The sequence below is a fragment of the Mercenaria mercenaria genome, unplaced genomic scaffold, assembly GCF_021730395.1.
Source record: "Mercenaria mercenaria strain notata unplaced genomic scaffold, MADL_Memer_1 contig_3894, whole genome shotgun sequence".
Classification (NCBI taxonomy): domain Eukaryota; kingdom Metazoa; phylum Mollusca; class Bivalvia; order Venerida; family Veneridae; genus Mercenaria; species Mercenaria mercenaria.
The window spans coordinates 53550-64375 of record NW_026462078.1 but is presented as its reverse complement, the minus strand read 5'-3'; positions in this window follow the sequence as shown (position 1 = coordinate 64375).

The following is a 10826-nucleotide window of genomic DNA, read 5'->3' as shown; positions in this document are numbered from 1 at the left end:
ACACGCATTACGCCTGTTGCGTGATGTGCGGCAAGGCAAACATGAAAATGTTACGGTCTATGCCGAATCCTTATTAGCCCTTGCAAAAGAGGCTTTCACAGGTCAGCCAGGTGGTTTAGCAGCGGTAGAAACGCAGCTAATAGGTTTCTTCATTGATGGCCTCGCCCATGACTATCTAAAATTCAAGGTCATGCGCGAAAACCCCCAAACGTTACAGGCAGCCGTTCAGTCGGCAAATCAAGAACAAAATTTAAGGAAAAGGTTCTCACTCAGATCTGGGAGAGATTATGGTCACTTTGATAGGCGACCCTCACAAACAGCTCAAAGGCATGAGGACCTATGGAAATAGATCATGTACGCCCCACCCGTAGATGTCAGCTATGCAACCGAAAAGGTCACACGCGAGATATTGTCGTGTACAAAGAGCCCCACCTAATACTGTTAATGCAGTACAATACAGGCAAAGGTTAAACAGAAATGCCGACATTGAGTGCTGGCACTGTGGTCAAAAGGACATATTCGTATAAGGTGCCCTCAGTTACAAAACACAAATAGACACGCACGACAAAACACACAGCAGCCAAAATACTCACAAAATACACAACAAGCAACCTCACATTTAAACTAGCACGCTCCTCACGCTTTGAAGCCGGCTTGGGGAGCTCTAAACAACATAAGCAACATAATTCAAAAATTACATATCAAGTTAATATAGCAGGCAATCCAAATTCATGTTTAGTTAAGATAGGAAAAAAATAAATACAGAGCTCTAGTAGATAGCGGAAGTGAGGTAACACTTATTCATAAACGAGTTTACGACTCGCTACCTTTTGAAACAAAATTATCTAAAAAGATCAATATTAATTTGCAGTCAGTCAATGGAGGTCAATTAAAAGTTTTAGGTCAAGTAAATATTCCATTTTACATTGGCGGAACAAAATTAAATCACAATTTCTATGTAGTATCTGATATGACCAAAAATGTTATTTTAGGAAAAGACTGGATGTTTAAATTTGGCGTTCGTATTTACTGCGACTTACACCGTCTTCGTATAGGTAAAACTTATGTGCCTTTAGAATCTGACATACATATTCATTCGATTGCTAGATTGCACAAAAAGGTTATATTAAAGCCACAAACTGCATACCAATGTATAGGTAAACTTAAGAAAGATCATAATTTTCCCCCGGCAACATACGAAATTTCACCAGTAACAGAAGGTTTCATAAGCACTGAACCGGGACTTTTGGTAACTACCTGTGTGGTTAATGTCCGTAAAGATAGGAAATTCCCGCTTGTAATTATAAACAGCACAAACAAGACGATTTGCCTGAAGAAAAATTGTATTGTCGCAAAAGCTGAGAAAGTTAATGAGGTGGATATAATTACACTTGAAAATCAGCAAAATCAATCTTGTGAACCTGACAAAACAAAGTTTATGTCTGAATTCGCTCCGGGCGATATCAACTGTCCAGGTAAATATGCAAAACTGATTGAACCGTTGATAAAACAAAACACTGATTTATTCGCAAAGAGTGATATGGATTTAGGCCAGACTGATTCGGTTACGATGAAAATAGACACTGGTGATGCTAGCCCTATAAAAGCGAAGTCATACTTTACTCCTTTGAAAAATAGACCCATTATTGAAAAAGCAGTTAAGGATATGTTGAAGGCAGGTATTATTGAACGCTCTCGTTCACCTTGGTCTTCAGGAGTCGTTCTAGTCAATAAGAAAGATAATACTAAGCGATTCTGCGTAGACTACCGCCCCTTGAATTTTGTCACCAAGAGGAACTCGTGGCCCCTCCCTAGAATAGATGAAATGCTAGCACGACTCGGGAACGGAAAATTCTTTACGACACTGGACTTGAAAAGTGGTTACTGGCAGGTCATGATGGATCCTAAGGATAAAGAAAAGACAGCATTTCAAACGCCCTTAGGCCTATTTGCCTTCCGTAAAATGCCCTTCGGCCTTTGTAATGCCCCCGGGGTGTTCCAAGAGCTTATGTCAATAGTTCTGCAAGACTGCGAAACATTCGCAATGGCCTATTTAGACGACATAATTATTGTGTCTCCTACACTTGAATCTCATTTAGAGCACATAAACACTGTATTTAATCGCTTAAGGCAGCACAACCTTAAACTTAAGCTAAGCAAGTGCAGCTTTATGCAACCAGAAACAAACTATTTAGGCTTTGTTGTCAGTGAAAAGGGTATAAAACCTGATCCTGAAAAAGTAAAAGTAATACGCAACTTGCCCACACCGGCTTGTGTGCGTGAAGTGAGATCATTCTTCGGGATGATAGGTTACTACAGAAGAATGATCCCTGCATTTTCACGCATGGCTGAACCCCTAATTGCACTCACACGCAAATACGCCAGATTTAATTGGACCCCAGAATGTCAACAAAGTTTTCAAGCACTAAAAAATGACCTTACTGCTATTCCACATCTTGCTTACCCTGATGTTACGAAAGGTTACGTAATATATACCGATGCGTCGGATACCAGTATCGGGGCAGTCTTGGTGCAAACTGTGACCCAGAAGACAGCATTCTGCCAAATGTGCCTTGCGAAAGGCCAATACACTTTTTGTCTCACAAATTAAGCCGCTCTCAGCAGCGATACTCCACGATAGAGAAGGAGGCCCTGGCATTGAAAATTGGGCTTGAATCTTTTGATGGGTACATTAGAAACGCTCCAGTGATTTGCCGGACAGACCATAAACCACTAGTCCATCTACTTAGCTCACCAATGACCAATAAGAAAGTTCAAATGTGGGCGTTAGCTATTTCAGGCTATGATGTGAAAATTGAATACATCAGTGGGCGTGAAAACACATGTGCTGACATGCTATCCCGCATGCCACACCCTCCTCTCAGTCCTGAGGAAGAGGCGGCAATTGACCGCTATGTTGACATTAACGATAATACATTCCAGGTCAATGTTATTAACACCAACTTGATCAATCCAAAGGAATTTGTAAGTTATGTCCCAAATCAGCCCGAGGATGTTGCAAAACCAATTTTAGACCAAACAGACATAGACATGTCGAAAGAGCAATTAAAGGACGAATCGTTCAATCAGATAAGAAAGCGTTACGAGTTCATGACCCAGCCAAAGCTATGAACAAGTACGTAGTTTTGGATGATATCTTATATTATATCTCTGACCCAGACGGTGAACCCGTCCTCAGGCTATGTGTCCCATCCCACCTGCGAACCGCAGTACTTAAACAATATCATGAGCTAGGTCATCAGGGTGCGGACAAGTGTTACGACGCTATCAAGCGGAAATATTTCTGGTCCAACTTGTACAAACATGTACTTGAATATGTTTCAAAGTGTGTAGTCTGTCAAATGAGATCGCAAAGCACACGAAAACCTCCGCTACAGGACACAGAAATACCTAACTACCCCTTTTCTAAAGTCAGTGTAGATATAACCGGCCCACTACCTCAGACGTTGGCTGGAAACAAATATATACTAGCCTTTGTTGACTGGCTTACAGGCTATGCCGAAGTGTTCCCAATTAAGAATAAGACTGCAGAAACAGTCGCCCAAATAATTATTGAGGAGATTTTCCCTCGATACGGGACAATGAAAACACTTCTTAGCGATAACGGAGGAGAATTTGTAAATGAGGTAATGGATTACGTAACTAAGGAATTAAACATACCAAAAATTGAAACAAGTTTTTATTCTCCAAATGCTAATGGTAAGGTTGAAAGATTCAACAGGAGTCTAAAAGATATTCTGTCTAAAACAACAGAACCACAAAACTGGGATGTAGGTCTGCAAGCTGCTGTAGCAAGCTATCGCTTCAGCCCTTGTGAAACTACAGGTTTTTCCCCGTTCTTTCTTATGTATGGTCGTGACCCTCAGTTACCTCTTGACAACTTGCTCCGCCCGCGAAGGCGATACATGGGTGAACAAGAACATAAAATTGCCCTTGAGCAACAACACAAAGCATTCAGGGTTATATATCAAAACATGAAAAAGGCTAAACGGAAGCAGGCAGAATATGCAAACCGTAATGCCACAGAGGTTACCTTAGATGTAGGCCAGGCAGTATTTCTAAAGAATAATGCCAGGAAAAGCAAACTTGATCATAGGTACACACCATATTATCGCATTGTTGAGAAAAAGACCCCGCTCACTTTTGTATTAAGGCATATACTGGATGGTACCACCGTCCATGCTCATGCTCGAAACATAAAAGCGGCCAATATAGATGAATGGGAAGCACCCAAGGTCAATATTGATAAAAGGACTAGGAAATCGACGTACGCAGTACCCCCCTCAGACTCTGAATCCAACGCAGATAGCGACAATTCTAGGTCAGACTCACAAACCGTCCCCAGAAAGGTAACAAATAGATTACGTCGCGAAAGAACTGATTCGTCTGCTAGCTCTGATAGTGACCCACCACTAGCAGAAATTCAAAGAAAACTACGTAGAAAAAGACTACGGGAACAGTTATCGTCCTCTGATAGCACTGATAGTGAATCCGAGCTAACTAAGCTTAAGAAACAAGTGCAATCTAAACGCAATAAATCAATAACTAATGTCCCGACCGATACACCATACTCTTCAGAAAATGAAAACTCTACAAGCGAATCTCCCATGGAAGTTAACATGTTAAATGATCCGGAAATTAAACCTTCACTGTCGCAGTGTAAAGCTACTGCTGAAATAAGACAGGTAAAATCGCCTGGAGGTGATATTCAGACAGCTTGTTCAGATTTCACGAACCAGTCACCCGATGTAAATGACAAAAATGCTCAGTTTAAGAACCTACTTAACGCTCTAGCAAAAATGTTGTAGGAAGGCTTCTGATGTAATTTTGTATATATATAAAAATATTATGTTTATGATTTTATTTTCCATTTGACTCACAGGTCAAAGTAAGACAATGGCGTTTATATACATCAGAGTATATAGCCACACTTATTGTAATTTTAGTGGTCAATTTCGACTGCAATGTATAAACTTTATACAGTATTGTAATGACATTATTTACGAATATACTGCCTTAGGTGAGTTAACTTGTGAAGACGGCCGCGGATTGTCATTGATATCTTGACTCAAAATCAACATAGACCAGTTTATGTTAAATTCACTGTATAATGATATCCTTGTGAAACCAATAGCTGACAACACAATTCGTTTGTCGTTTCAGGTCATCATTATGATTATTCAGATATATATTGCACTTTTGCTTGCCATATTTCCCGAAGCCAATACTATCACGTTAAGAGATAACGTGGTGTTTATGAAAAGTAATCAGGTTACTTTCACCCGTAGTGCATGGAAATTAGCACTCACCCTAGACTTAGATCCCTATGACCAATTTATCACTAACATTTCTGAAGATGCTGATAAGATCGAAAGAACTATTAGGCAAACCATATTAAAATATGACGCTATTAAAACAAATCCGAACTTCGTGCTTACACTAAAAAGTTTAGAACAGGAACTGAGTCGACTTAAGTACACTTATTTAAAATTGCGCTCTAAATTCAATAACAACAAATTCATTAGGAATAAGCGATCATTGCTTCCATTTATTGGCTCATTATTTCACGGATTATTTGGCGTGAGTACGGATGATCAAATAAATGCTGTTAGGCGAAATGTTGCAAAACTGGCAGGAACTCAGGAAACAATTCTGCATGTACTCGATGAAAGTTTAACAGTACTCAATGTTACGAAACAAGGTGTGTCTGAAAATCGTGAAACAATTAATCAAATCCTTACATCCATGGAACAGTTACGCACAGATTTGTCTACTTTCGAAGAAATTTCACAAAGAATTAGTTAAATTCACAGAATTTGTACAAACATACCTTCAACTATCAAACCTGATTCAAAACTTCAAGGAACTAATTTCACGTGGCCTTAGCTTGTATGAACACCTTGAAATACAGTTAGATGCCGTTGCACTGTCTCATCTCGCACCAGCAATTATTGAGCCAGTTTCTCTCGCATCAATACTATCTGAAATTCGATCTAATTTACCGCCAATGTTACAACTACCGTATGATGAAAACACTCAACTGTGGTCTTATTACCAAAATATGCTCTGTACTGGAATGTTAGTGGCCAACAAAATAATTATTATTTTGCATGTCCCTGTACTTGAACAGTATGAGCGGTTTAACATATATAAAGTGATAAACATGCCCATCGCAATACAAAGTAACAGCTCTCGAACACCAAACACACAAACACTACTTGCAAAATACCAACTTGAGGGCACAGGAATTGCATTTAATACAGATATGACACGATATGCCGTTCTGACTGACAGTGAACTGGCCAGCTGCTCAAATAAGGCCCTAGGTTATTGCGAGGTAAAGTCCGCCCTGTACTCCATACAAATGTCAAAACAATGTATGGTTCATTTATATTTACAAAATCGTAAGGAGATAAATACTTATTGCAACAGGATAGTCATGCCAAATGTTCGCCTACCGCTTGCGACGCAAATAACCCCAGGTATTTGGTTATTTATCACTGACCATGCAGTAAGGTTATCTCTCACTTGTCAAGATGTTAGAGGTGTAACTTCGAGTCCAGTGATTCTATCACCGCCTGCGGGCATCACTAAGTTACAACGAGGTTGTATAGCGAAAGGTGATTACCTTACTTTAACGGCTCACTCTAGCTTTGACCTTCACCGACAAATAACAGACGAAACAGTTCGTCTTATAACCTCAAGTTTTAATATCAGTACAGAGATCCTGTGGGTGATTTTGTAACAAAATTACCAAACTTTACAAAACAGGAACTACCTGAACACCTTAAGAGTCTACCAGAGATTCCAATGCCATCTTTAATAAATGAATTAGCAAATTTAAGGGAGGTCGAAATGCCTGAAAGAGGAGGATTACCTTTCTGGTTTATGTTGCAATAATCTTAGTAGTACTTTTAATTTTGGGGATCATTATGTTCACATGTTGCAAATTTGTTAACCTTAAGGTACTTAAGGGTTGGCTTCGCCGAAATTCTGGAAGTAAAGGCAATAATAAATCTGACTACATGGTTGCTTGGAAGAAAGCGGATGCTGCCGACCCCTCGGCTAAGGAAAATATCCTGATCTACAATCCAAAGTCGATTGAGGCTTCCGCTCCAACAGCTGGAAATGATTACGTCAAATTGTATCCAGACGTAGAAGAGAAATAATGTCGACATGAAATTATATGACTGATATATTTTGTACATAGTGATATTTGAGTTACAATTGTGAATTACATATAATCTATATGAACTTGTGTTACTATATGATTTGAACTTTTAACAAGCGGAATGCTTGTACATAATGCAATGGACATGACATGTAAATAATTTTAGTCAGCGACGATGCCTCATTAGTGATGGACACTCTCTCGCAGTTTATCTGTATTTTCATCTAAGTGCGTTTTCTTCCTCCAGTTAACATTTACGACGTCTAAAAGTACGATACATTAGTTATCTGGAATGTGGACAATACTTGTACATTATAGTTACAAATGCAGCAACAGGACTTTAGTTATGCAACGATAACATCTCCAAGCACAACCAAATTACTATTGAACTTTGGTTCAACTTTTATATGATTTCTCCATGCAAACATATGTTATAACGGCACGTTATAACACCATATTGGTTTATCTACACGTTATTACTAAGGCCATGAGTATCGTAAACCCCTGTGACGGATATATCAGGCAGATATATGGCAGGGTCGACAGTATGTAAGCCCTTAGTCCTTGGTCAAGTTCGAGATCCAACTAGTCACTACTTCCAGGCCACTTCAACTACTTACCACTACCAAGAAGACCGATGGACACAGATGAAGAAAAATAAATCGCGTGGATTATTTTGTAAAATCAGAAAAAAAACAAAATATAACTCGCGTGGATTGTATTTTTATTTAAATACTCTCTCATTTTCGTTGTTAGGTTACCTTAATATTTTTATTAGCTAAGTTAATCAAGCATATTTCAGAACTGATAATTAACCCCCGGCAAAACTTTGTCGAAATATTATTGTCAATATTCGCATATCGCTTACCTGTAATTTACCTTATGTGCACTCAGCATAAAATTTATAGTGGACAAATACTTATTTAATTGTTTAAGGCATTTGTTTTCCGCTTAATTATTTTGTTGCTCTTATTCTAGCATTTAAATTTTTTATCCGATTTTTGATTGTTTTTGCATTTAAGTTAAAAGCATTAAATCAATTAAATATGATTTAATCCTTTTTTCTAGAAAGGGGCGAATGTTATACTTTAACGTTTACCCAGGTCATTATGATATCTAGCATTCCATCTTTCATGTATATTCGTATATTTCAGTTTATACATGAAATACCTTAACCGGTCACACAGGTATACGCGTGGCATATAGTTGACCCGATCAAATGGGCATTGGTCAAACATATATTTAGAAAGAAGCTAATAATAACTATGTCCTCATGTCTAGACAGTCAAAGGTCACATAATTGTTATAAAACCCATAGACCACGGTACTGTGGCGCGCACTGTTAGATAGATACTTGTAGAGTATACACATTATTTTCCAGCCACCAATTCTGCGTCAGGGTGTGCTGTATTGAAAGACATTTGGGACTATTTTACTATTAACTGTTTCATCTAGTTTGACTTGTATATACGTTAATACAGAGAGAGGCTCGCGTGTGATTATTTCTGCATATTCTAGTTAACAATTAATACATTATATAAAGCTGACAGTGTGTTTGTTTATTTTCCATCTCTTCTCGTTTCACATACATATGAGCTCTTGATTACCCACCTAAGACACAACGCGAAGGAACAATATTCTATACGATCACGTAACACCAGCCGTAGGGTAACACCGTTTTAAAAACTTCAAATACAACTGACTCTTAGAAAATAATCTCTTGTCTAATTCATCTAGTCAAAAATTACCCCCACCCCTCATGTCGGACCGAATGACACACTGGTTGGAGCGTTCGCTCGTCAATCAAGTCGAGCGGCCCGGTACAGTCACTTTATCCGTGACTAATATTTTTCAATAGGACAGTTGTAAGTTACTGTGGAAAATGAGTTAATGCTTGTAAAAAATAAATTTTAACTAAAGCGGCGTAACCCTCCCCTCCACCCCTAAAAAAAATAATAATCCCGGCTAATTCTGACTTGGTTGGTCGAACTAATTATGCACAGACAAAACGACTTGAAGTTAACTTCATAAGTGTACGGACATGAAATAAATAAGTCATTGCACTGATGCATTTGAAAACCATTGTGACCTTCAATTATGTCACGGCGGTCTGCTTATACAACATGTCTTTATAGTTTCTAACCAGTAGCCACTCTCCGTAAGAAATTGACAACTTTCCCACTTCATGGAACGCTGTAGCTAGTCGGGCTCGAACTAACATTTTCAGAAAATTAAAAAAAAAATCTATGGCGGAGAGAACGAGCAGTAAAATGTTTAATAAGAAGTATCATTTTTTTCATTACGCTTTTTGTGTGTAACATGCATTCGTGTGACAATAACAATCGGAAAGAAATTAGAACACGCTTAAAATGAAACTTATGATGTTGTAAACTCTTTTGTGACTAGTTTTTTTTTCCTAAAATACAAACAGTTCTTTGTGAGATTTTGATGCACAAAATCTGCGCTCGAAAATGGAGGTAGGGGAAAGTTTAAGACAATACAGTGAAAACGAAGTCGGAGACCCAGTATTTTTGCGCTTATTTTACAGTGAAATAAATGTATATGACAATTTTAGTTTTTTTAAGAGTTCTATGGGACAGTTTTTAACACACTATTTAGTCATTCCGCTCGAAAACAATAATTTCGTAGAAAGATTTTTGCATGATTTTTTAATAAAGTAAGCTTTCCGTCGGCAAATAGTTGGAGTACATATTTGAAAATTACATCGCCATATAGGTTTCAACGGGCTTGGTATATTAAAAGAAAAATAAACAATACTTTTTTTAATTAAATGGATGCCCCGAAACCAAATTAATCGCCGTAAAAACGGCAATGTCAAAACTATTTAGGGCAAGGCTAAAACGTGATTTTTCGACGCCTTTGAGTAAAAAGTGTGCACTTGACATTTTTGATAATTGAAAATTGGATGAAGATCAGATTTTGCTATTATTTAAGCATGTTATCAAGGATGCAACTTCTTTTTGAAATACCCGCTCATTACGCCTACTTTACCTTAAGACATGCACATACCTAATTAAGACATGCACATACCTAATTGGTGGGTAATTTAAATTGAACTTATCTAATGAATTTTAATCTATAAGACTGTAACCTAATATTATCTACATAAATAATCGGAATTATATGCAAGATACGTAAGTAATACATCATATACAGTACAGGAATATCATGCTGTATAAACTTAGAGGTACAATCTATGGTACAGTCGAATACACTGCGAATATCAAAATGGTTTCAATAATCTTTCAAATAAAATACTTTTAAAATGTATAATAATACATCGTTGTGATAAAGATTAGCACATGTACAATGCCAAAAAACATGCCAGATAAAATATCAAATTACTTTGATCTCTGATATAGTGTTCGCATACTCGACGTATTTTTCTTATACTATTGGATTGCTTAACAACGTTGAATAGGTTATATCAGATTGTACCGAATCAGTGATGTTACTGGTAATATCACGATTACACCCTTATATCATCTTGAACGCAGTATGTTCATAATACAGCAATTAGCATTATAACTGGGACCTTCCTCAACAATTACATTGCATCCTGTCAATTAAGATCAGGGATGCAGATACTCCTTTCGTTTCCTTTGCAATTTAT